The sequence below is a fragment of the Neopelma chrysocephalum genome, unplaced genomic scaffold (assembly GCF_003984885.1).
Source record: "Neopelma chrysocephalum unplaced genomic scaffold, ASM398488v2 Primary Assembly neopelma1_89, whole genome shotgun sequence".
In the NCBI taxonomy this organism is placed as follows: domain Eukaryota; kingdom Metazoa; phylum Chordata; class Aves; order Passeriformes; family Pipridae; genus Neopelma; species Neopelma chrysocephalum.
Window position 1 is genome coordinate 934,482 of NW_020897751.1, and position 23,411 is coordinate 957,892.

At 48.5% G+C, this 23,411-nt stretch overlaps 1 protein-coding gene across 10 annotated transcripts in view; it reads left to right on the forward strand.

The window, feature by feature from the left end:
- The window catches only part of SGMS1 (sphingomyelin synthase 1), an 86,768-nt gene that overhangs the window by 36,427 nt on the left and 26,930 nt on the right, over positions 1 to 23,411 (forward strand). For 4 of the 10 annotated variants that reach the window (XM_027692853.1, XM_027692852.1, XM_027692862.1 and 1 more), the window contains one exon: positions 14,559 to 14,805. The exons of 1 other annotated variant lie outside the window; for it this stretch is intronic. The gene's annotated coding sequence lies outside the window, so the exon portion shown is untranslated. Of the gene's footprint in view, positions 1 to 6,784; positions 7,023 to 14,558; positions 14,806 to 15,806; positions 15,898 to 17,580; positions 17,860 to 23,411 lie in introns of those variants that run through there. 5 more of the 10 variants (XM_027692856.1, XM_027692855.1, XM_027692861.1 and 2 more) reach the window with 5 other exon arrangements.

Genomic DNA, 23,411 nt, shown 5'->3' on the forward strand with positions numbered 1-23,411 from the left:
ATAGGGGAATTCAGCTTTTATTTCACAAGGAACAAAAGAAGCAGCACATTGTATCTGAATCCACCTGAAGAGCCTGTCGACCACAGAAGGCGTAGAAAGGTGGATTGGTGGATTGTAGAAAGCTTGTGGGAGCCCTGTCAGTGTGTGGTGAGCTGGTAGGGTGGAGAGGGAAGGTAAATTCTGCGTGTGTGACTCGGCCTGATGATAATTTAGAAGAAGACTCCAGGCTCTGGTCCAGCCAGGAATGCCAGAGCTGAGCCCCAGCAGTCCTGCTGCTGGCTGGAGGAGGCTGGCCAAGGGATAAAGGTCAGAATTACTGGGGAAAGCCTTTTGGCACCAGCGTGGGGCTGTCTGCAAGTGCAGTTTATCCCTGCAGAGGCAGCTGCTCGCCCCAGGGACTGGCCAGTTTTGGCTTTTGCTGTTTGGTTGTTGTTTGGTTTTTGTTTTTTTTTTCTTAATTCTCTTGGCTTGGTAACTCTCCAGAACACACCCCAGGGGTGTCTGGTTGCAGCTAAGGGATTACCTTTCTGGGAAGGAGCTGGTGGAGCCTGTGTGAGGCTGAGGAAGAGCTTGGGTGAACAGTGTATTGCTGTGAGGTATTTCTGTTTTCCTTGAGTCCCACACCCCTCACCGTGGAAAGGGGGTTTTCTGCTCCCCACTGTGGATGCTGGTGAAATATTTATATTGGGAAGTGTTGTTTCCCATGGGAATCCATGTCCCTTCCTCTCTAAGAGACTTTCTTTCTTGCACAGTCCAGTCTGATGTTGTGGTGTAATTTAATGCTTCCAGTCCAAGAGGTTAAACAGTGATTTAAAAATAAAAAAAAAAACCCTCTGCATCTCAGAATGACCTTTGAACTAGCACAGGCAGGAGAAAATCCCTGTGTGGATTATTTGGTCTCTTGGGTTTTGGTCTTGTTTTTCACTGGCCCTAAAAACATCCTGAGGTTAAAATTAGAATAATAAACACTTACAAGGGAATTTTCTGCAGTCAGCTTTCATTTAGCACTGAAAGCCCTCGAAAGCTGTGGTCCATTTTGGGATGCTGAAGACAAACTGAGTTTTTTCCTTATCTGTTTTAGAGATGAATGATTGATGTGGAAGCTTGAATTTGCCCTTAGTGGTGTAGCAAATACAGTCTTCAGCTGTATTAACAACTAGTCAATATTGCAAGTATTTAATGAATAATGAAGGTCTTTTCTGCTGAAATCTTGTCAAGTTTTTAACCTCATTGATCACAGAAAGCCCTGTAGCCTCCCTTAAACAGGAGAAGGACCTGCTGTGTCTGTCTCAGGTGTATTTAAGGAAGGCAGGCTGTTACTTCTGTCAGTAGATGAACGACCCAAACCTCTATTGAGGTTCCTGTTGGGTGATTCTGTAATGAAACTCTGGCTGTGCTGTGTTGGTTTTATTGCTTGTCATCATTCACACCCTCAGGGTTGGTGTAAGGATGTCCCCTGCACCTCACTTTATGCTTTTTTGATTCAGGGCCACTCAGAAAAGACACGTTGGGGAGCAGGTTGTAGCTGCCTGAGGTGTAACATCCAGGCTCCAAATGTGCTTCTTTGGAGCAGGATGGAGTCCTGGCTCCCTCCCCACTGCTCTGCTGTTCCCATATATACTTCTTTCTTTCTCTTCCTGTGTGTGTGCCTGTGGTTTTGGTTTTATTTCCCCAGTACCCAGGATCCCCCTGGAACTGCAGCCAGATGTTCATTATTGTGCTTTGCAGCCTCACAGGCTCCTTTGGGTGGATCTCTCAGTGATGTGCTGGACGTGCAGTATCCCTGTTTCCCTGCTTGTTTTGTTTGCTCTGCGAGTGCCAGATGCAGTCTGCTGGCATCCTACAGCTTGACTGTGTCTCTTGTAGAGGAGCCATCCCATTCCAGCAGGGTAACATGTACAAACCCTTCCTGGCTGGACCCAAAGGCCTCATTTAATCAGTAAGTAGCCCTGGAACCTGCTGCATGGTGCTCCTTGGAAATAATCTGAGTGCCAGGCAGGAGAGATGAAACACAAATGTAGAGGCTCTGTTACAAGCCCTGGGGCAGGAAAATGTGCACAGCTCATTAAAGCAGCTCCTGGCACTGCTCCATATAAACAGTCCCTCTCTGAGGCTGCTCCTCCTTGCCCACAGCCAAAACTGGATGGCTTGGTCAGGCTGGTGGGGAGATGAAGCTGCAGATTAACTGGTGGGGAGTAACCACGAGTGGTTTGCTTGTGGAGAACAACCAACCTTCCCTCTTGGATGGGGCAGGTGGATTTTGGGGGTGCTGCCACACCAGCTGCTTCCATGAGAACCAAAATGCCTGATCTAAGGAAGCCTGTGCTGAGGCACATTACAGAGACAGGGCTGCTAAAGCTTTTATGGCAGTGAGGAGCTCAGTTAGGCTGCAATTAGCAGCTTCTCTTTTCCCTTGCAAGTCCAGAGAGGCTTCTGTAGTTATTTCTGTGTTTAGTTGGTTCTGCTTTATTGGGTTTAATTCAGTATGAAACAGAAGCTTATGCTGCCCAAGAGAAGAGTACCATGTAAATGGGCTTTGTTGTGTGCTGAGAGTGCTGCAAGTGTAAAGCAAACTCCTTTGCCTCCCTAGGATGAGCAGCTTTGATGTTTGGAGATGCTGGGCTAAACTTCATGTTCACAGCTGCAGGGTTTTTAAAGGCAAAACTGTGAGTGAACTGAGAATCTGAGCCCTTGTGTGGGCCAGGAGATCAGTGTAGGGAATTCCTGTGGTTTCAGGGCTGCCTCTTTGTGCACCTATTCACAGAATCCCAGAATGGTTTGGGTTGGAAGGGACCTTAAAGCACATCTCATTCCACCCCCTGCCATGGGCAGGGACACCTTACAGGTTGTTTAGAGCTCCATCCAGCCTGGCCTTGGACACTTCCAGGGATCCAGGGGGAGCCACAGCTTCTCTGGGCAACCCGTGCCAGGGCCTCCCCACCTTCATAGAGAAGAATTTCTTCCTAATATCCCATCTAACCCTGCCCTCTGGCAGTGGGAAGCCATTCCTCTTGTCCTGTCACCCCAGTTCCTGATGAACAGTCCCTCTCCAGCTTCCCTGTAGACCTTCAGACTCTGGAAGGTGCTGTGAGGTCTCCACACAACCTTCTCCTCTCCTGGCTGAACAGCCTCAACTCTCTCAGGCTAACCCTGGAAAACACCCATGGGAAGAAGCCGGAATCATGGATGGCCTTAAATCCCCACGACCCAACACGTGCAGCGACTCAGCTGAAAATTGTAGTGGTGTCTTTTTTATGCTGGGTGAGGACACTGCGAGTGCTGTGGCCACGTCTCTGGCAGCTGCCACGGCCCATCTCAGCTGTGCTCTCCTCCTCCCTGCTCAGCCCCCAGCCTGCTCACTCTATTTGCAAAGAGAGGAAAAGGAGGAGGAGGTGTGCTAAACTGAGAACCAGGCAAGACAAATGCGCTAACGCTCGGATGGAAACATGTTTTATCTTGAGCTTTTGTACAGAAACCTTAATTCTGCACGGAATCTTCCCTGTCCCTCCTTTCTAGGGTGACATCTGAATAGGTAGGATCAGTTTTGTACTTCCCTCCACTGCTCATGGCTCCCACTGGCCTTTTTGCCAGACTATGGGAACAGGGAATGTTAGAGATTTTAAAAAAAATTACAACTTTATCTCCTGGCCTTATAATGACAAACTTTAGGGTTTCAGTTCTTACTAGAAGTAGTTATCTACCAAGTTAACTAAGGTTTTAGCTAGTAAACCTAGAGGATATCCATGTCTTGCTTTGCTGTAAAGGAGGATAATCATCCTCTGGTTTTTAGAGGTGGTACAGAGCATTTGTGGAGCTGAGGGTTTTTTTAAAGTATTCATCCAAGAGTTGATGTTTAGAAAAAGAAAAACCAAAAAATGGCAAAAGGAGGAAAAACTTGAGATGGAGACTGTGAGGGAGCTCTAAGGAATCTGGTAATCCCAGGGAGTCTGATGATGGAACACCTCCTGTTAACGTTCCCAGTCTCTGACCCCTGTGTCACACTGAGAAAGCAGAATTTGAGCCAAACCATAGCAAAGGCGAGTTAGCAAGTGCTGGAAACAGAATCTCAGCCTCGAGAGTGAGATACAGCACGTGGGGGTTGTTCCTGCTGAGCTGGTGTGGGGTCTGTCAGCGCTGTGACATTGTGGGGTTGTGCCCTGGGCAGTGCCTCAGGCAGGAACCAGGCACTGCTTCTGAATGCTGGTGTGTGTCATGAATTGTATCTGGGGTGGGAAAATGAACACCAAAATGGTCCCAGAACCACAGGCTGGGTGAGGCTGGAGAGCACCTCTAGAAGGTCATCTTGTCCAAGCCACCCTTGTCAAGCAGGGTCACCTAGAGCTGGTTGCCCTGGACTGTTTGCCAGACTCTCCCTGGTGTGTCCACGTCTCTTTTCCAGAGCTGGGCCCAGCACTTCAGCTGTGGTCTCACCAGGGTCACCTCCCTCGACCTGCTGCCAGCACTGGTCCCAGTGCAGCCTGGGATGCTGGGGGTCTTTTCTGGGAGGGGACATTGCTGGCTCATGGGAGCCTGTTGTCATCCCTGGCCACACGTCCTGTCTGCAGAGCTGCTTCCCAGTCTGTCAGCTCCCAACCTGTCCTGGTGCCTGGGGTCGTTCTGCCCCAGGGAAGGACTTTGCCTTTCTTTTGTTGGAACACCACGAGGTTCCTGTCTGCCCTTTGCTCCAGCCTGAATTCACCCAAGTGGCAGTGTGACCCTCTGCTGCACTGGCCACTCCTCCCGGTGTTGTGTCACTGAGGGTACACTCTGCACATCCCACTCCTCCCAGTGCAGTGTCACTGAGGGTACACTCTGCACATCGTCCAGGTCATTAACAAAGTGATGGCTCTCGTATCAACCCCAGAGTAGACCACTAGTGTCTGTCCTCCAGCTGGACTTTGTGCCACTGACCACACCCCGCTGAGCCATTCAGCCAGTTCTCCCTCCACCTCGCTGCCCCCTTCCCAGCTTGTCTGAGGGTGTGATAAGAGGCAGTGTTGGAAGTCCTGCCAAAGCCAGGACAGACAATGTCCTCTGCACTCCCCTCATCCACCGAGACAGTTGTTTCATCCTAGGAGGAGGTCAGGCTGCTGAAGCGTGATTTCTTCCCCCTCATAAATCCGTGCTGACTGCTCCTGATCACCCTCTTGTCCTTGAAGTGACTGGAAGTGCTTTCCAGAATTAGCTGCTCTTTCCCAGGTACAAAGTAAGGCTGCAGACCTGTAGTTCCCCAGATCCATTTCCATTCCTTTCTTGAAGGCAGGAGTGATGTTTGCTTTCCTCTGCTCGTCAGGAGCCCCTCCTAATCACCACAACTGTTCAAAGATGGTCAAGTGTAACCTCCCAATGACACCAGCCAGCTCCTGCAGCACTCCTGGCTCCATCCCATCTGCTCCCATGGGCTGAAGTGTGTCCAGGCTACTGGTCCCTAACCTGATCCTCTTCTACTAAGGGTAAGTCTTCCTTGTCTGGACTTCCCTGTGGTCTCAGGGGCCTGCAGTTCCTGAAGGCTGGTCTTACTGTTGCCCTTCACATCCCTCGCCAGATTGAGCTCCAGATGTGCTTTGGCTCCCTTAGCTCCTTCCCTGCATGATCAGTGTTCCCAGATTCCTCCTGGATCACCTGTTGCAGTTTGCACTTGGCTCTGGTCAGGAGCTCCTTGCTCCTGCCCCCTCAGCTTGATCAGCTGCTTGTTGGGATAGACTGTCCTTTAACTGGGAGGAGATGATCCTTTAGTATCAATCAGCTCCTTTGGGCCCCTTTTCTCTCCAAGGCTGTAGCCCGTGGGATTCTTCAGGCACATCCCTGAAGATGCCAGTCTCCTCTCCTACAGTCCAGGGCTATGATGAGCCTTTTCCCCCAGCTCCTTCCTCTCCAAGTCCTGACCTCCACCATCTCATGGTCACTGCAACCAAGGCTTCCCAAGGACCTTGGCATCCCTGACCAGTTCTTGCTTGTTTGTAAGGGTTGAGGTCCAGCAGAGCCCCTCTCCTCGGTGGCTCCTGGATCACCTGTGTTGGAAATAACCTCCTCAGTTGTTTCTGCTGTGCTGGGTTGTCCCTCCAGCCGATACCAGGGCGGTGGGAGTCCCCCATGAGCACCCATCCTGGTCTTCCTAAGGGACCTGTGCATGCAGATACTCATCCAGGGGTGTGATTTATCCCACCACGTCTCAGGGATCACAAAGGCTGGAGCCCTGTAGGTGCAGTCAGACCTCCTGTGCTCCCTTTCCTGTGCTGCCTGCAGGGCACTCAGAGAGGCACCCAGGGTGCAGGCTCCCAAAAATGGTGTCGGGGCTTTCCCCATGGAATCACAGAGTGCTTTGGGTTGGAAGGGACCTTCAGGATTCACTAGTTCCACCCCCTGCCATGGGCAAGGACACGTTCTATTAGCCCAGGTTGCTCCAAGCCCCATCCAGCCTGGCCTTGGACACTTCCAGGGATGGGGCAGCCACAGCTTCTCTGGACGAACACCCTGCAGACCTTCCCATGCTTGTGTCCCTGCCTGAGGGTGTGTGAGTACAGGAGGCTTTCCTGGAGTTCAGCTGGACACTGAGCAGTGTGTGTGAGCTGCCAGGCTGGCAGCCTCTGCCGAGCAGGAATAGCACACACGTCTCCTGGCAAAAGCCTGGAATGTGTGAGAACCTCCCTATTATTAGATGGCTGCAATATTTCTCTTGGCTCACTCGGCCTGGCTGTGGTGTTCAAGTGGACGCTGTGCATGTAGCTTTAGGAAAATAAAGGCTTTATTTCTGTCTGATATTCCCCCTACTTACGTCTTTCCTAATGTAACCGAGTCTCTCCAGAAGGGCTGCTTCTCCCTCCTTCTCCTCTGGCTATTTATATCCCCGGTGACGTTGCAGGAGTGTTTGCTTTGGGGGAAAAAAAAAATCTCTGTCTGAGCCAAAGCGAAACCAAACCTGCAGGATAAAGCGGTTCTTTCTTCTCCTCTTGGTCAGGAGGGAGGCCTGGAGAGCCACAGAAAACCATCACCCGGGAGGGAAGGACGGGAAGCCTGGGAAGGTAAAGGGCCTTTTTCTGTGTGACTAATGCAGTGACAAACACCCCCCCAGAACCGTGAGCTGCTCGTTCCGGGGGCGGAGGTGTCAAACACCGGGGTGGTATTTTAGGGAGGACCTGTGAAAGGAGTGGCTGAAAAGCCTCCAGGCTGAGGACAAGGGCTCTTTAATAATCCAGCAAGCCTGGTCTCATCAGCTGCTTGCATTGCACAGCATCAGGGCTCAGGGGCTGCTGTCCCCCCTCAGCAGGTGATGGATGCAGAGAGGCTTTGCCTTCTCCCTCCCCAAATATTGTGATTGCATCACAGTAAAGCCGAATTTCGACTTATCTTCAGCTTTCTAAGCAACTCAGAGGTCTGGCTCTGAAACTTCCCTAGCCTTTGCGTTTTTATCGTGCCTGGTCTGAACCTCAAATAATCTGGATGACAGTTTTATAAAGGTGTAGACTGAATAATCTGTATTGTGCTTGTAGGGTAGTTGGCAAAATTTAAGGGCGTTTACTTTTGGTTAAGGGCAGGTTTCCTGAGGTCTGAAGCTGCGTTTGCTACTTCTTGCTGCTTTTGAGCTGTAGAAGACACAAAAAGTAACACTTCAAGGTTTTTAAGTGCTCAGTGTGAAGCTGAGCATGTTTGAGCACTGGGTTTTTGCAGAAATGCCAATCCCTGAGCAAATCCGAGAGTCCTGCATAAATAAACAGGGAAGAAAGCAAGTCTACCTCTCTAGAAAATTCAAGTGTTTACCTTCACCCTGTTGTACTCCCTACTAGATATTTTTAGCTCATAACAGAATTGTATTTTTGTGAACTCTTAATTGCAGGGTGAAACCTCTGACAGTGATTGCTACAAAACACAACTTTGTGGGAGTTCTGTGGAAATGTTCTGGATTAGTGCTCTTTGGTGTGGATGGGGAGGAAACTAATCTCTTTTTACCCTCCAAAATCATAAGTGTGCAGCACAAGAGTATCCCAGTAATGTCATCCCATGGGATTAGTTAGAGGTGCTTAAAAAGAAACAGGCAGTGTCCTTGACTCAGGATTCCAAAGGCACAGGAAGGATGGTGGTATTCACAGTTGGATATACATGTCTGCCCCATGGAATCAGCTCCAGTTATTTCTGAGTTTGGGTGATCCACCAGGAATGACCCAAGAGGAAGCAGGGTGTCACAGAATCATGGAATCATAGAATGGTTTGAATTGGAAGGGATCTTAAAGATCATCTCATCCCACCCTCTGCCATGGGCAGGGGCACCTCCCACTAGCCCAGGTTGCTCCAAGCCCTGTCCAGCCTGGCCTTGGACACTTCCAGGGATCCAGGAACAAGATGAGGTCTCTTCCAATCCAGACTTTTTGAGGTCAAAGCTGCTGAGACTTGGCTTTGGTGGGAGCCAGGATGAAGTTCTTTCAGGTCCCTGTTCAAGTTAGTGCTTGGCATTGTAGTCAAAGACACGTAATTCAGGTGTTTGTTTGTAGGAAAGTAAGAAATGTTATGAGTTGGATTTCAGTGCGTGCTGAATTTTTGAGGGGATATATGTGTTAGGAAGGAAGGTTTTAATGGTCCTGGTGGAAGGAGCAGGCTGTTATTTTTAATGCTTGTGCGGAACTGATGCTTGAACATCTTTTAGGAATAAATTGGTCTGAAGGTCAGGGTTATAAAAGTAAGGTCTAACAGGCCAGTGCCTGAAAACAGGTGTTAAGAGTGGGTTTTATTGCGCTTTGATCATTGGCAGATAAAAGTACAGTTAGATTTTATAGATTTTTTTTTTATTAGTTATACCTAAACTAGCCCACATCTGTGGTGGCATTTCTGTCTGTTCCCCCTTTTTTGGGATGAGCAGAAGGGGACATATAAACGTGCTTCCCCAATAAGCCCTTTGAGCCTTTTGGGATTAATACCTCCAGCTGCCCGAGCATAACTTCTTCTTTTCAGCTCTGAATTCACCTGGTCATATTTTGAACCCAGGTGACTCATGGCACTCGAAGTCCCAAGAAGAGGATGTGTGTTGGAATGTTGGGATCACACGGCTCCCCGCTGTGTAAAGCACCAAATTCCCAAGAGTTTTGGGAATACAACACCCTGTGGCCCTCACAAACAGCTCCTGATTGCTTCTGTTTGTCCTTGGGATGGAGGAAGTGGATATTTGAAGCTCTGCTTGGCAATATTAATCCACATCTTGCTTATTATTGGATAGGTGGGTCTGTCAGGGCTGTTTAACCTGTGAATATTGACTTCCAGTTAGACAGGGGGGAAAAAAGGGGAGCTGGAGGGCAGGGATCAGTTAATAACTGGCTCATGTTCTATCTTTTAGAGTCTTTGAGTGGCCTCTACTCCCTGGGTGTGAGAGACACCCTCCTGGCACGAGCAGCAGGTGCTGGTGAGGTGTTTGGGATAATAAACATCCTGCTGAGGTGCCACCAGGAGCTGTGGGTTTCTCTGTGCTTTGTGCCCCGTGTGACTGGGGTGATGTGCAAACAACTGCTCAGGATGTGGAGACTTGGTTTATCTTTAGCAGGAAAAAGCCCCCTCCATGCCAGGGAGCCCTGGCATTGACCTGTAGCAGGAAACATCATCCTGTGTAAAGAGAAACATCATCCTGTGTAAACTCTTGCTTTAGTTTTTGGCTGAGTTTATTTCTGGTTGGTTGGGGTTTGTTTTTTTTTTTTCTGAAATGCTAATTTTGCTCAACTGGAAAGTGTTGTTTCCTTTAGATAATTTCAGATTAGTAAAAAATTCCTTTGAAGAGCCAGAGATAGCATCAGCAAAGCCATACTTAAACCAAGCAAGGCTTTTTCCCTGGGAGGTTCTTGGTTGCTCCTTGGGTGACAACAGCAGCTGGCATCTGTCATTCCATGCCATGTCCCTGGGAATGGCCAGCTTGGTCTGTCAAGGTGCCAGAGCACCTGGTTTGTGCCAGACTGCTGGTGTACAAACCCAGCAGCCTTGTAGCAAGGTGTGGGGCAAACAGGAAAGGAATTAACTGTTTTGATGGACAAACCAGTGGGACACCAGTCCGTGTCCCGTTACAGCATTTGGTGAGGAACCAATCTGTGATCAGAGGCCTTTGGGTTGAAGTTTTGGGTTTGGAAGAAATACACCCAAACTGGCATTCTGAGGCAGTGACTTCCTTAACCAGAGGATTTTAACACAGCTGGGTAATGAGACTTTTCTCAGAGGACAAAATAAGTGGATCAAAGAATAGGGGTGGCACTTCCCAAGCTGGCAGTGCTGCAGCTGGATGTGGGATGCAGTTCACTTGGGAATAACACCCTGCCCTGTGAAAAAATGTCCTTTTAGTTGAGTGGGTGAGTTTGAAAAGAGTGTATTGTTTCTGTTTTTCTCTTTCATGGAAAGCTTCACTCTTCCAGGTTAAAATGAGGTATTAAACGCTTGCTTTGGACTGGGTGTGTGATTGCACATCCCCTGTGTGGGAGTGAGTTGCCATTCCAGCGTGGCACTGTGTTTTCCTCTGCTCTGGCCTTTGGAGAAGTGCTGGGTGTTCAGAGCCACCCCTGAGGAAATCCAGGTGTTTCTCCCAGGATCTAAATGTCAACCACAGTGTTGGATCAGGAGGAGCAGAAGGCTGGAGATGTCCTGCAGCCCAGGGAAGCACATGTGATGAGCAAAGCGGTGGATTTTATCCACTGGCAAAGATTAGATGGGAACTGCAGGAGCTGCTTGTGTGGCTTGGACAACACCAGTGTCCAGGCGTGAAGACTCTCACTTCACTGACAACCAGAGATCCCATGTCCTGGTGGACCTCTGGGATGTGTGGGGATCCCAGTGCTGTTCCTGCCATCCCTTTTTCCAGGTTCCAGTCACGGGGAGGGTGTGTGTGATCCCTCAGAGCTGTCGCAACAGGGAGCAGCCCCGTGACTGGGGGTCAGAGGACAGACACGTGTCCAAACACAGCGACACAAAAGTATTTCCTAAGGAAGGAGGAGCCAGGGGGAGTTTCCAGCTGATTTTTCTGGAAGCCCTTGGTTTGCTGCCAGGGATTTAAAGCACACCTTGGCTCTTGCACACGTGCTCAAGAGAGTGATGCTGAAAAGGGGGGAATTCTGTTCAGGGAACTCAGTTCAACTTGAAAGCAGGCTGAGCTTTTTATAGGAAAAGAGAGGGGAGTGTGGTTTCCTCCGGACGTTGCTCTGTGAGTCACACGTTACATGACACAGCATTCCTCCCGGGAATCTTAATTGCTGGAGCTGATGAGCACATCAGCACTCTGGAATCTCCCCTTGTGTCATCAAACACACCTAAACACTTAACCTGGCACTTCTGGAAGTTATTTTGATAATGCTTCGCAGATTTCAAACTCAACTGTTAAATGGTTTTTAGTGTCCATCAGAACCCCATTAAAGTCAATTTAATGTTTTTTTTTTTAAGTTCCAAAGCGACTGTCCGTTAACAGCCTTGCATTTAAGAAGTTGTAATGGCTGTTAATGCTGTTATACAGGTGAAATAATAATAATTATTATATGTAATAGTAAATAATCATGTTATTTTTCAGTAGGAAAGATGATATTTTGGGGGTATCCACTGCATGCTTTTTTTATTTTTCCCCTGGTGGGTATTTTAAAGTCTTGAATAAAAAGGGCTTCATTGCCTGTGGCAGGGGGTTGGAACAAGATGGTCTTTAAGGTCCTTTCCAACCCAAACTATTCTGGAATTCTGTGATTCTGTGACTTCTGCACCATAAAGCAAACGTGCTGAAAGGTCTCTGCCAGAGCTGTTCAAAACTTAACAGTGTCCTTGATTTTTGTGCCTTCTTTACAAAGACATTTCAGCTCAAGAAAATTGGTTTAAAAACTCAGCTTGCAGCTGGAAGGAATAATAATCTTGGTATAAATAATAAGCAACGAGATTTGTTTCCTTTAAGTGAGCAGTGAGATTTGTTTTCCTTTAAAGGTAGTCCCTTTGTGGTTAAGGCTAAATTGCTTCTCCCTGAAGAGAATTTGTCACAGGTTGGACTTGATGGTCTTGGAGGTCTTTTCCAACCTGAATGTTTGTGATTCTGTAACCATGAGTAGTTTTTTACTGCTTGCACTAGACTTTACTTGCCACCTTCAGTGCTGAATTCCACCTGCTAATGTGCAGTTTCTTTACTGATGGGTAGGGAAGAAGTGGGCTCAATATAATGTGACTTTTTGTGATGTTTAGGTAGATTTTAAGCTGTCCAGGCAAGGACAGCCTTTCCCCAGCAAGGCTTTTGGAGGGATGCTCTCTTGCCAGTGCTTGAATGATAAGAAACATCAGTGCTGGAGCTTGGTAGTAGCTCTGTTTCTCTTCAATGCTAGTGATCAACCCCAAATCTGGTGTTGTGTCACATTGCTGATGTCGTGGTTGTGAAAGGAGCAAACAGATCAACACTTGGTGACCATCCCTCTTCTCCAGGGGTTTTTGTGGTGATTGTCCCTCTCCTGTTGAAGCACAGTGGAGATGAAACAGAGCAACAGCCACTGAAGTGAGAGCAGCACTCCCAGATATTCAGTCCTATAGAAAGAAAATGATGTCAGCAGCTCAGGCTGTCCTCTGTTTCAGCCCTCAGGCTAAATATGTCCTGGCTGAATTGTGTAGGAGGGAAGAAAAAGCCACCTCTTTGCACGTCCCGTGGAAGAGTTCATTGTGTTTCTGTTTGTTTAGGGCTTTACAGGGTGTTCTGTTGTATCTGTCTGGACACATGCAGCATGTAAATGCATCGTGGCTGAGAAGGTGTTCCCAAAACTTGCTTTTAATTACCCGTAATACTCGTCAAACTGTCCTCTGTTCTCCCTCCTGGCCCCACCTGACTCGTGGGAAAACAGGGCCGGCTTTGTTACGTGCCTTGAGGTCACTGAACTCACACAGTCCCGGAGCAAGGGGGGGAATATTGCTGAGATAAGATCTGCTGGAGTAACAAAAGAGCATTTCTGTCAAGTATGAACTCAGTCATTGTCAGAAGGGAGTTATTAAGTTGGCCCCTGTGCTTACCAGGTGCCTTCTGCTGTCCCGTGATGTGTGTGATGCCCCAAAGCAGACACTGCATAGCGAGGAAACCGTGGCCTGTAGTGTCTTTTCCAATGAATCCTTCGATTCCTCGCATCTGCCCTCAGTGGGAGGGATTTACAGAATTGGCACTGATAGAATTACACCTCAGAAATCTTTAGGTAATGAGTAATCACCAGTTTTATTCCAGAATCCCTCCTGCAGAGCAGGGCGAGGTCAGGCAGATGCATCTGTTGAGTGTTGCAGGGCTCAATTACTAAAAGACCTCTGGAGAAAGGGAACTTATTGGTGGCTCATCCACACTTCCCATCTCTCCTCAGATTTTAAATAAAATGGGCCAAGTTGGACTTGACCATGGGCCATTTTTAGGCTTCTGGACTTTATGGAGGAGCTGATGGTGAACACATTGTTGCACTGGATAACTGTCTGTCCCCTGTGTTAGGAACAAGGACATGGATCTATTAAGAAAGCCCTGGAAAAAAACTCCTTAAAAATCCTTGCTTTCTGTGTGACAAGAGGAGCGTGGAAGGATTTCTGTGCGAGGCTTCTGAAAATACTTTTTCCACCCTGCGTTTCTTCGATGTGGCTCCGCAGATTCCTCGGTGTTCCTGGCAACAGGCTCCCTCTCTTGGGATGGAGTTCAGAAAATCCAATGCTGCTATTTGTTCGTGCTGGTGCCTGGTTTTTTTCTTTTTTTTTTTCCACATGATTTCATCTGTGGAGTGGGATCAGGCTGCTCCCTGCACCTCTGACTTCACTCCTGGACAGGATCTCTGTTGTGTACAGCGGCCAGCGGGCTCCGTGCAGTCCTTGCTCCCATGTGAGCTGCTGGAAGACACCCTGGCAGTGCTGCTCATCCCAGCAGGCTTTCCAACATGGGGCTCAGTCTGCTCTGTGCTGTGGTTTTGTCCTAAATTACATGAAGGCAGCAACCAGCAGATATCCTCTGCTCCCTCCCATATTCCCTGGGATGCTCAGCACCGTCCTCTCCCTCTGTATCTGTGTGCAGGATGTGCTGGCTGCCTCAGCCCTCCGTGCTTCCAGTCCTTGCTGTGTTTTTTGGGATAGGGGCTGGATACTGGTGATGCTGCTGGTGGCAGCAGTGGGATGTAGCCAAAAACTTCATTGGAAGCTCGAGGAAATTCGTTGGTTTCCTTTTAGTGTGGTGAAATACGACCTTTTTTTTTTTCCTGTTGTCGTGGAGGATTTTTTGGTTTTAGAGTAGGACTTAACATCTGGTATTTATATATATTGGGAAAATGAATCCTTCCTCCCTGCCCTGTGACACTTTCAGCTTCACAGTGTCACGTTGAGCCTTTCAAAAGCAGTGCTGATTCGAGGCGTTAGGGACCGACACACCTGAATTTACAGGATAAATCTCCCCCCGTTTTAGGTGTTGCACCAGCTGGAAACTGCAGCCCTGTGGCCGTGCTGGCGCTCCCAGCCTCCTCCTCCTCCTCCTCCTTTGCTGTCCCTGCTGACGCACAGGGGTGATGGCCAAGGGGGGAGTTCTCTCCGTCGCCTCCTGTGCACCGCTCACCTCTCCCGCTTTCCCTTTCCAGGCGCTTCCCGGCGAGCAGCGGGAAGAGAAGCTCTGACGAAGCCTGGCCACGGGAAAGTCGAAAGGCAACTTTTAATGTTTTAATGTGAAGGAAGTTGGGCGAGATCCTCGGGTGAGATCCCGGGCTCCGGGACGCTTCGGCTCCAAGAGGCTCCTCCGCGCGTCCCTCTGGTCCTGCCGGGAGTGTCTGGCTGGCAGCTGGGGAGGGGAGAACTTGGCTGCTGTTTTCCGCCGCCTGATTTCCACCAGTGAGTAGCTCTCCGGCTCTGGGTGATCCTGTTTTAGTTAAAAGGCGTGTTGGGCTGTGCTTTGGGAGCAGGAGGACTTGGATACAGTAAGATCTACTTTTGGGGGCTCGGTTGGTTGGTTTTTTGGTTGGGTGGTTTTGTGTTTTTTTTTTTTTTTTTTCTTAAAGTGACAGTTAAACTTGTGGTTGGTCTCTTGTTTGCTGCTTGGGTTTAGTCTTAGTTTTTAGTTTAGCTTGGGGTTTTTTTAAAACTGGGACAGCAGTGAGTTACCCCTGTGTTGTCCCCCTGAATTGTGTCCAGAGTCAGGCAGTGAGGGTTTATGGTTTCATAAAGAAGGTGTTTTAGACTTTGTGTGAGGTTTTATAGCAGCTGTACCGAGGCAGTGCCATGTGGCTGTGCCTGCCCTGTGTGTCACCCGCTGCCCAAAAACCTGAATGCTTTGGTTCTAGAGGAGGGTGGCCCTGGGTGTGGAGAAGAGCCCAGTGAGTCACGGGGAAACCACAGAAATCCTCTTGGTGAGCTGAAGGTGCTGCAGCAAGAAGGAACAGCACTTTATTGCTAAGCTGTGCCTTGGATAGTCTTTGCATGGGCTGTGATCCTATTTGTGTGTTTTGGGCACAGCTGCCATTCCTTCTCATCCTAAACCCCTTTGGAACACAATGCTTTAATCTGGAAGCTTTCTAATAGATTTATAGTGATAAGGAACTAAACAAGCTGCCTGCAGTAGCTCATCTTTGTGTGTATTTTTGACACGTATATTTGTGTATATGCACAGGCACAAGAGCTACTCCAGGCATTGGTTTTCAGTCTGTGTGTGTATATGGGCATGTGTGTCTATAAAAAAATGGTTTTGTAAAGCAGGATGGGGTAAGCAAGCTTAGAGGAGTATGAATTTCTTCCTGCTCTGCCTCCTTCGTTTGTGAGTCGATTTGGTTACGCAGACAAAGGCAGGAAAGCAAACCATAACAAAACCTCTCTTATCCAAACTAATCTGCTTACAGCGCTGTCAGGTAAATCATTAACCCACGGGCCAGGTGCTTGGAAAAGCTGCTAAAGAGGTTTCTTGCCCCTGAAACTCCTGTTTTCCAGGAGGTAAGAAGTGAAATTACTTGCAGGTCTTGGTTTCGTGTGTGGGTGTTTGCTGCTGCTCTGGTTTCTGTGCTGGTTTAATAAAGTCGTGTTGTCCAGTGGATTAATGGTGGGAGAGGACTTGCTCCCTGTGTTATTTTTCCTGAGAGAGCAGCTCCAGCTAAGGCAAAGGGGAAACACAGCATTTACTTACCTGTAAATACTGTAACTCATTAATGAAACTTCATTTTAAATGAGTTTATGGCTGATGGAGTGTTTTACTTCGCAGCTTTGTTTCCTTGGATCCCGTGATTCAAATCTGACCTGGGAAGGTTTGCTGTGGATCTTGCTGTGCTCAGTTCCACACCAGCCTTCTGTTTTGGCTGACTTTTGTTTCTGTAGGCACGTAAGAAATGGATTTCCCTGTGGTATTTGAGTACTTAGAGTCTGCAGAGTCCTGTCTGCGTTCGCTGTTTGATCGATCGTGTTTGCAATGAATCTAATTCAAGCAGGTAACTTGAACTATAGAAAATACATAGCACATGGAGAACAGCAAAAGTAGCTGCATTTGTGATGTTTGCAGCCATTGCCTGAACAAAAGAAAAAGGGCTCAAGAAGGGGTTAAGCTTGTTCTAGGTGCCCACGTCCAGGAGTGTGACTCAAAACTTCCAGCTGACCTCCGAGCTCCCTGAATCAGCGTTGCACTTGTGCCTTGCCCTCCCCAAGCTGTGTCTGTTTAGGTGCCAAGCTCTCAGCCTGGCTGTCTTATCCAAAGGTGGGCCTGGTGTCCTACAAGACTTTCAGGCATCTCCTGATGGTCCTAATAAGACCTTTGAGAGCAGAGCTCAGAAAGCTGGACCTCACTTTAAAGAAAACCTCAACCCCCAAAGCTGCTTGGTGTGGCTCTGCACGACTCAGTGCCCTGCACAGCCTGTGCTCCCTGTGTCCTGTGCTTTCCAGCTGCCTGGGAAAGCTCCAAACTCCTCTTGCTGCTCAGGAAAGTGCCCTTTTTGCTTGGTTAACTTTACAGCCTGGCTGCGCATTAGCTTTTTAAAGCTGAGCTTTTTAAAGCTGTTCTGCCACGTGAGGGTTTGCTGTGCGTCTGGGTTACACCTAATACCAAGTCCTTGGGGGAGAGGAGATATCCAGACCTGGAGGAGAAGATGAATCCGGACCTTTCCCCAAGAGGTGTGAGTTTGTGGAAGCAGGTCTCTGCTCTGGGAACACCCCAGCAAGTGCTCTCAAGTGCTGTTCAGGTGGTAAGCACTGGCTTGCAGAAGGCAGGGTGGTCCCTCTTTCTCTGACCTGAGCAGCCAAGTCCACGCTCTGAATCTTTGTTTAAGCCTCTCTCCTTTGAGATTTTGGTGCTGATTGGGATCTCAGCCAGTTTACTTGAGCCAGGAGAGCAATGGGCCTTTGGGCAGCCAGGTTGCCACGCTGTGTGTTCAGTAAGAGCTGTTGTGGCCACAGAGGACAGGGAGAAGGGAGACAGCCCCGTTCCCTCTCCGCTACCTTGGGAGTGTCTCTGCTCCCCCTGGTGCACTTGCCTCTGGCCTGGGGATGACTTCTTGCCAGGAAAGCTGGCCCCATGGAGCTCTCTGTCTCCAGCTGTCTGCATGGCAGAGAAGGTGGGGGGGAGTGGCTCTGGTTGAAAATAGAAAGGCAGATTAGGAAATTCGGGGTATAGTTTCAACACAGGGCCGAGCTGCTCTGACAACTCACTGCTGCCATCGAAAGGGGAAGGACTCGCTCCTGCCTGTGTGCCCGCTGGCAGAAAACCAGGAAAAGAGCAGCTTTTCCGCCCAGGCACAGGAGAGGAGGGTGGGGATATGAGGCAGGAAGGAGGGGATGCCTCTGGGGAAACTCTGCTGGCGCAGGTGACAGAGTCCAGGTGTGCTGGAGCTGAGTTCAGGTGAGTGGCGCGAAAGCTTCCTGTCGGAAAGGTCGGGCTTGAAATCCCAGCTGTGCTCAGCTGAGCTAGTTCAGGTTAGTCCTCCAAGCTAAGGACAAAGCCTTGAGGGAGATTTACTTTGCTGCTTGAATTGTTCATGTTCATATTTTATGGGGAGAGTTCTGCTTGGGGAAAAAACCCCCACAGCAAGTGCTGGGGGCGTAATTTCGCCTCCTGAATGCGAATGTGCTGCTCGGCTGTAACGTTACACTCTGGTAAGAGACTTCATTTTGCAATAAGTGTGTGAAGTGTCAGGAGAAAGAGTCAAGGGTAAATATCTTGTGCTTTGGAAGCTGTGAGCTTTTTAAGTGTTGGGTTTGGGAAGTGGCCACTGTACAGTGTTTTGTCAGCAGCTCTTCTGAGTTTATCACTATTCCTTGTGGTTATCGCTGGTCCTTGTAACTTTGGATGTATTTTTCTGTTGCCTTCCCTAAAACAAGGACAAAATCCAGTTAGGAAAACCATTCTTTTCTTCGCTGAAGTGTTTCTTTCCTGCTGCCTTTTTTTTGTCCTTGGTTTTGAGGGTTTCAGTTCGTTTTTATTTGCTTTCTCTTTGTTTTTAACTCTTTGTCAGCCTCGAGAGCAGCGTGAGTTGTCCTGCTGCTCCTGTTGTTGTAGCACCCCCAGCCACATATGAGTAACCAGTGATCCACCCTGTTCAGTGTTCAGAAAGAAATATCCAGGGGGACTTCAGATATCCTGGATATCCATCCTGGATGTATCATCAGCATAACTAAAGAACATTTAGCTATGTAATATTTAGTTCAGAAAACCTGCAACAGCACTTTCCTGGGCAGATAACCTGAAGACAAACAGCACTTATTATTCTTTTCAAGGGGCTGTGGATATAAGCTATAGATAAAAGCCTATCCAGAGCTCAGTGGAATTGAGTATCAGGTCGAGTTTTACCTTTACCTGGAGTGAGTCTGTCTTTTAAAAGTGAGCTTAAGAATTGAAGTTACTCTTTGAACCTCTGGACAAGAATCCTGAAGACAAGCAGGTGGTTTTACTCAGTTAAGTTTCAAAGTGCTTCAGCGTGATTTCTCATGGATTACTGGGCTGCTTTTCATAACCAGGAATAAAAGTTCATTGGTCCTAGTGATATATATATATATAGAAAAACCACTGTTTCATTGGTCCCAGTGATAAATACTGTTTTCTTGTAAATTTGAGATCACTTTAGCAGTCAAGCAGATTTTTCACAAAGAAGAATGGACATGGAGACTGTTACAGTTTATTAACTTTTTGAAACCAAGAAGCTGAAACCAATTGACTCCAATTTATTTGTGTTGGAGAAGCTGATGCTTTGGGATTGTTGGTTTATCAAGCATCAGGGATGAGGGGGATTTAGTAGGAAGGCAATCAGCTAGTGAGTTTTGGTGCAACTTTGATTTCAGTTTCTCAGACTTCCCAGCTCTTTGGGTTTCTTCCTTATTATTTCTAACTCCTTTGGTGTTTTGAAATTTTCCCTTTTAATCTCAGCCACCTGCTTTGCTTTGGGGACACTGGTTTGTCTGTTCTAAACTGGTCACACCCCACCTAAATCCTGGCATTGTTCAGCTCTCTGTAACGTGTTTGGATGTTGTACGAGGTTTTAAAGCAACAAATAAGAACAACCCCAGGCACCAGCACAGGCTGGACCGGCTGGAGAAGGACCTGGGGGTCCTGGTGGGCAACCAGCTGTCCCTGCCCAGCCGTGTGTCCTGGGGACAGGGAGGGCAGTGGGATCCTGGGGGGCACCAGGAAGAGCGTTGGCAGCAGGGCAGGGAGGGGATCCTGCCCCTCTGCCCAGCCCTGGGCAGGCACATCTGCAGGGCTGGGCCCAGCTCGGGCTCCTCAGCACAGCAGGGACAGGGAGCTCCTGGAGCGGGGCCAGCGCAGGCTGCGGAGATGCCCAAGGGATGGAGCAGCTCTGGGAGCAGCAAAGGCTGAGGGAGCTGGGGCTGTTCAGCCTCCAGAGCAGACCCTGAGAGGGGCCCTCAGCCATGGCTGCAGGGGCTGCAGGGAGGGGGCAGAGGATGGAGCAGGCTCTGCTCGGGGGGGCCCAGCAATGGCACAGGAGGAATGGGCAGGAACTGATGCCCAGGAAGTTGCAGCTGGACAGGAGGAAGAACTTCTTGGCTGGGCAGTGACCCAGCCCTGAACAGATTGTCTACAGTGCGTGAAGTCTCCTCCCTGGGGATATTCCAGCCCCATCTGGACACACTCCTGTGCCGTGTGCTCTGGGCTGGCCCTGCTGGAGCAGGGAGGTGGCACCAGATGCCCACTGTGGTCCCTTCCAGCCTGACCCATCCTGAGATTCTGTGATGTGACCTGGGCAAACCTTGGGAAACTTCAATTTGTGTGGGTACAGTTGCAGAGAGGGAGTGGAGAGGGGCTTCAGGTGGTGGTGGGGATCTCTAATCCTGGGAAACGTGAAGCTGTGAGAGGTGAATTCCTACTGCAAAAACCAAGTGAGAAATGAAAGCAACTTTCTGCTGTGTTGGTTTGTCTCTGTGGTTCTCCTTGCAGTTTCAGGAAACAGAAGTGGTGCAACTATTTGCTGGGAACAGAGGAGTGGAGAAGCACTGGGAAGAGGATTTTAGGGGGGTGAAGAAGCCCTCCTAGGGAGGTCAGAGTGAACCCTCATAGCCCAGCAGAACAGTTTGGTTTCTGAGCCACTCAATTTACATCACCAACTCTCTGCCAAACCATATATATTTGAAATGATAACAGTGTAACCATCTGGCAGAGGGACTATTTGCAAACACTTTTCCCTGCGTGCGGTGACCTGGCTTTTGCAAGTTGTGAGGGAAAGGTGGGAAAAGAATTGATCCAATAATTCGGGGTTATTTAAGCTAAAAGCACTTGGGTACTGAATTAGATTTATCTGGGAGAAAAGTATCCCAGGCTGAGGCTTTTGTTAATGTTTAATGTTCTGTGACGCTCTGCCCAGGCATAATTGAGCCATCAGCACAGGAGTGATCCCGTCGAGGGGTTTATTTTGAGTGATTGCAGAGCCCGCTGTGACTTTGATTTCACTGCAGCCTGAGCTAATTGATGAACAGGGCCATCATTTATTTGCAGTTCTCGGGATCCTTTCACACTGATTCTCCTTCTTTTCAAAACTCTTGGAAGAGGAGGAGGCTGAGGAGGCTGCCAGCGCTGCTGGCCGTCCATCACAGAGTTATCTAAAATAACTGACTACATAACTGACTATAACTACTATAACTAACTATAACTATCTAAAATAACCCTCAGGAGGTGCTTTGGCACTGCCCTGGTTTGAGCAGCCTCCCCACTTTCTCCTAAGCCTGGTGAACATGAATCTGGAGCGTGTGCCGCTCGGCTGGGGAGGATCTGGCACGTGGGACAAGAACAAGATGCAAAGGAGGGAGGAAAGAGTGGATGCTTCAAAGATGGAAAGAAAAATCAGGAAGAAAAAAGCCAGAGGGAACAAACACCCCTGCTGGTTTTTGTTTGGCTCTCAGTTTGAGGTGAATACTCCCGAGTTTTCTTCCTGATTTCTTTTTTCTTCCTGATTTTGTTAGATTCCAACCTAATACAGTTTGTCACCACGCTCTGCTGATGAATCATGGGGCTGCATCAATAAATCCAGTTTTATGCAGAGCTTTGGAGCAGGGAGGAAGTCCTGTCTTATAAGTACCTTTGAAAATAGGGAAGCAGAAGTTGCCCAGAGAAGCTGTGGCTGCCCCATCCCTGGAAGTGCTCGAGGCCAGTTTGGGCTGGGCTTGGAGCAACCTGGGCTGGTGGAAGGTGTCCCTGCCCATGGCAGGAGGGTGGAATTAGTTGGTTCCCAATTTTCAAGGTGGAAGGTGGTTTTCAACTAGATACAGTTGTCCTGACTGAAGTTTGAGGTTGTTGTCTGAAAGCTGCTGTGCCTTTTGAATCACAGGGTGCAAATACAAGAAAAGCAAGATGCTGTGCATTGTAAACAGGAGTGTTATTTGTCAGTCCACTGCCTGAAATAAAAAATATAAAGAAAAAGGAGATGGCAGTGCTTAGGGGCAAGTCTTCCTTAGGTAGCTATTAATCTTCCCAAGGGAAATTTGCCAAAGCAATAATTGTAACTGCTAACACTTGAAATTGTAAAGACATTGTGTTTGTGCCTGACAAAGGGCTGAAAAACAGATACAGCAACGAGTTTTAATAGTGCAGTTCATAACTTCTGTCATGGCTTCAGGCAGGTTCACAGAGAAGTCTGACAGAAGCAGCATTTTGACCATTCTGGCTTAATTTGCAATGAGTGTCCATAGAGGTGGGGAGGCCCTGGCCCAGGTTGCCCAGAGAAGCTGTGGCTGCCCCTGGATCCCTGGAAGTGTCCAAGGCCAGGTTGGAGCAACCTGGGCTAGTGGAAGGTGTCCCTGCCCATGGCAGGGGATGGAATGAGATGAGCTTTGAGGTCCTTTCCAACCCAAACCATTCTGGGATTCTGTGCCCTGCCACCCCATTGCAAGTGCTCTGTTGGGTGCAGAACCACCCCAAAACCAGCTGATGTTTGTCTCCAGGCTGGATTCTGCCTTTCTCCCATTTGGTCTGACTAAATAATACATGAACCAAAGCAGTGTCTGCTGGTTTTGGGCAGTGTAGATCACAAAGGCAAATATAAGTGCAACACTTCTTCATATCAGACTTCCTTGCCTGTTAGCTGACCCCAAATTCTGTGCCCTCTGTTAGGGGACATAGGTCCCCTTGTCCTCGATGATTTATGCAGCATCTACAATAACAGGGCCTGTTGCTTACAGACATGTGTGCATTCATATTTTATGTCTCTGCCTGCCCTTCATGTTTTATTTAATGAAGAGTGTAAGGAAATTGGTTACTTGGCAAAACCTGGCTTTTAGTGAGCTGAGGAGATGCAGGTTGCTGGATTTTTTTGGGCTGGCGCTGCGTCCCTCCCTGGGGGCTGTCCCACCCTTTCTCAGGAGCTTTCTAAATGTTGATCCTTCCTCCTGGCTCCTCCAGAAAGCAGGGAGAGCCTCCAGCCCTGCTGTTGGAAACCTGTCTCCTGTGTATTCCTTTCGGGAGGGTAAGGAATCCCAAAACCAGATGGGAAGGTGATATCCTTGTGCTCTCCGAGACTGTGGCTCTTCTGGGCTGAGATCAATGGTGTTGCCATTAAATCTGAGCTTACATGCTGCCATGTGTGGCATGCCTTGCATTTCAGACCCATCCAGACCAGCACAAGTTTTGAAATTAATTCCAGTCCCTGCATTGTTTCACTGATGATGTGAAATAAGACCTAGAATTAGACTCTTTTTGCCAGTGCTGTTGTGGTGCCACGTAGGGTGAGCTGCATATTTCATCAGGATATCTGCCAGTACTTTCATCCCCTCACCCACATGAAATATTTGTGAATTTAGGTTATTTTCAGACCCAGTGAAAAGGTTTTTAAATGCCTGAGGATAGATAATATATTTATTTTTTAAAAAGAGAATTTCATGTGTGTGTATGTTCTGTGCGATCTCTGGTAGCCCCACCCTTACCCCTAAAACCCACATAAACGAAAAGAAAAGACCTCAACAAACCCCAAACTCAAACTTCTGTGACTGTTTAATATCTTCTAGTGTGAACTTTGTAGTATTTG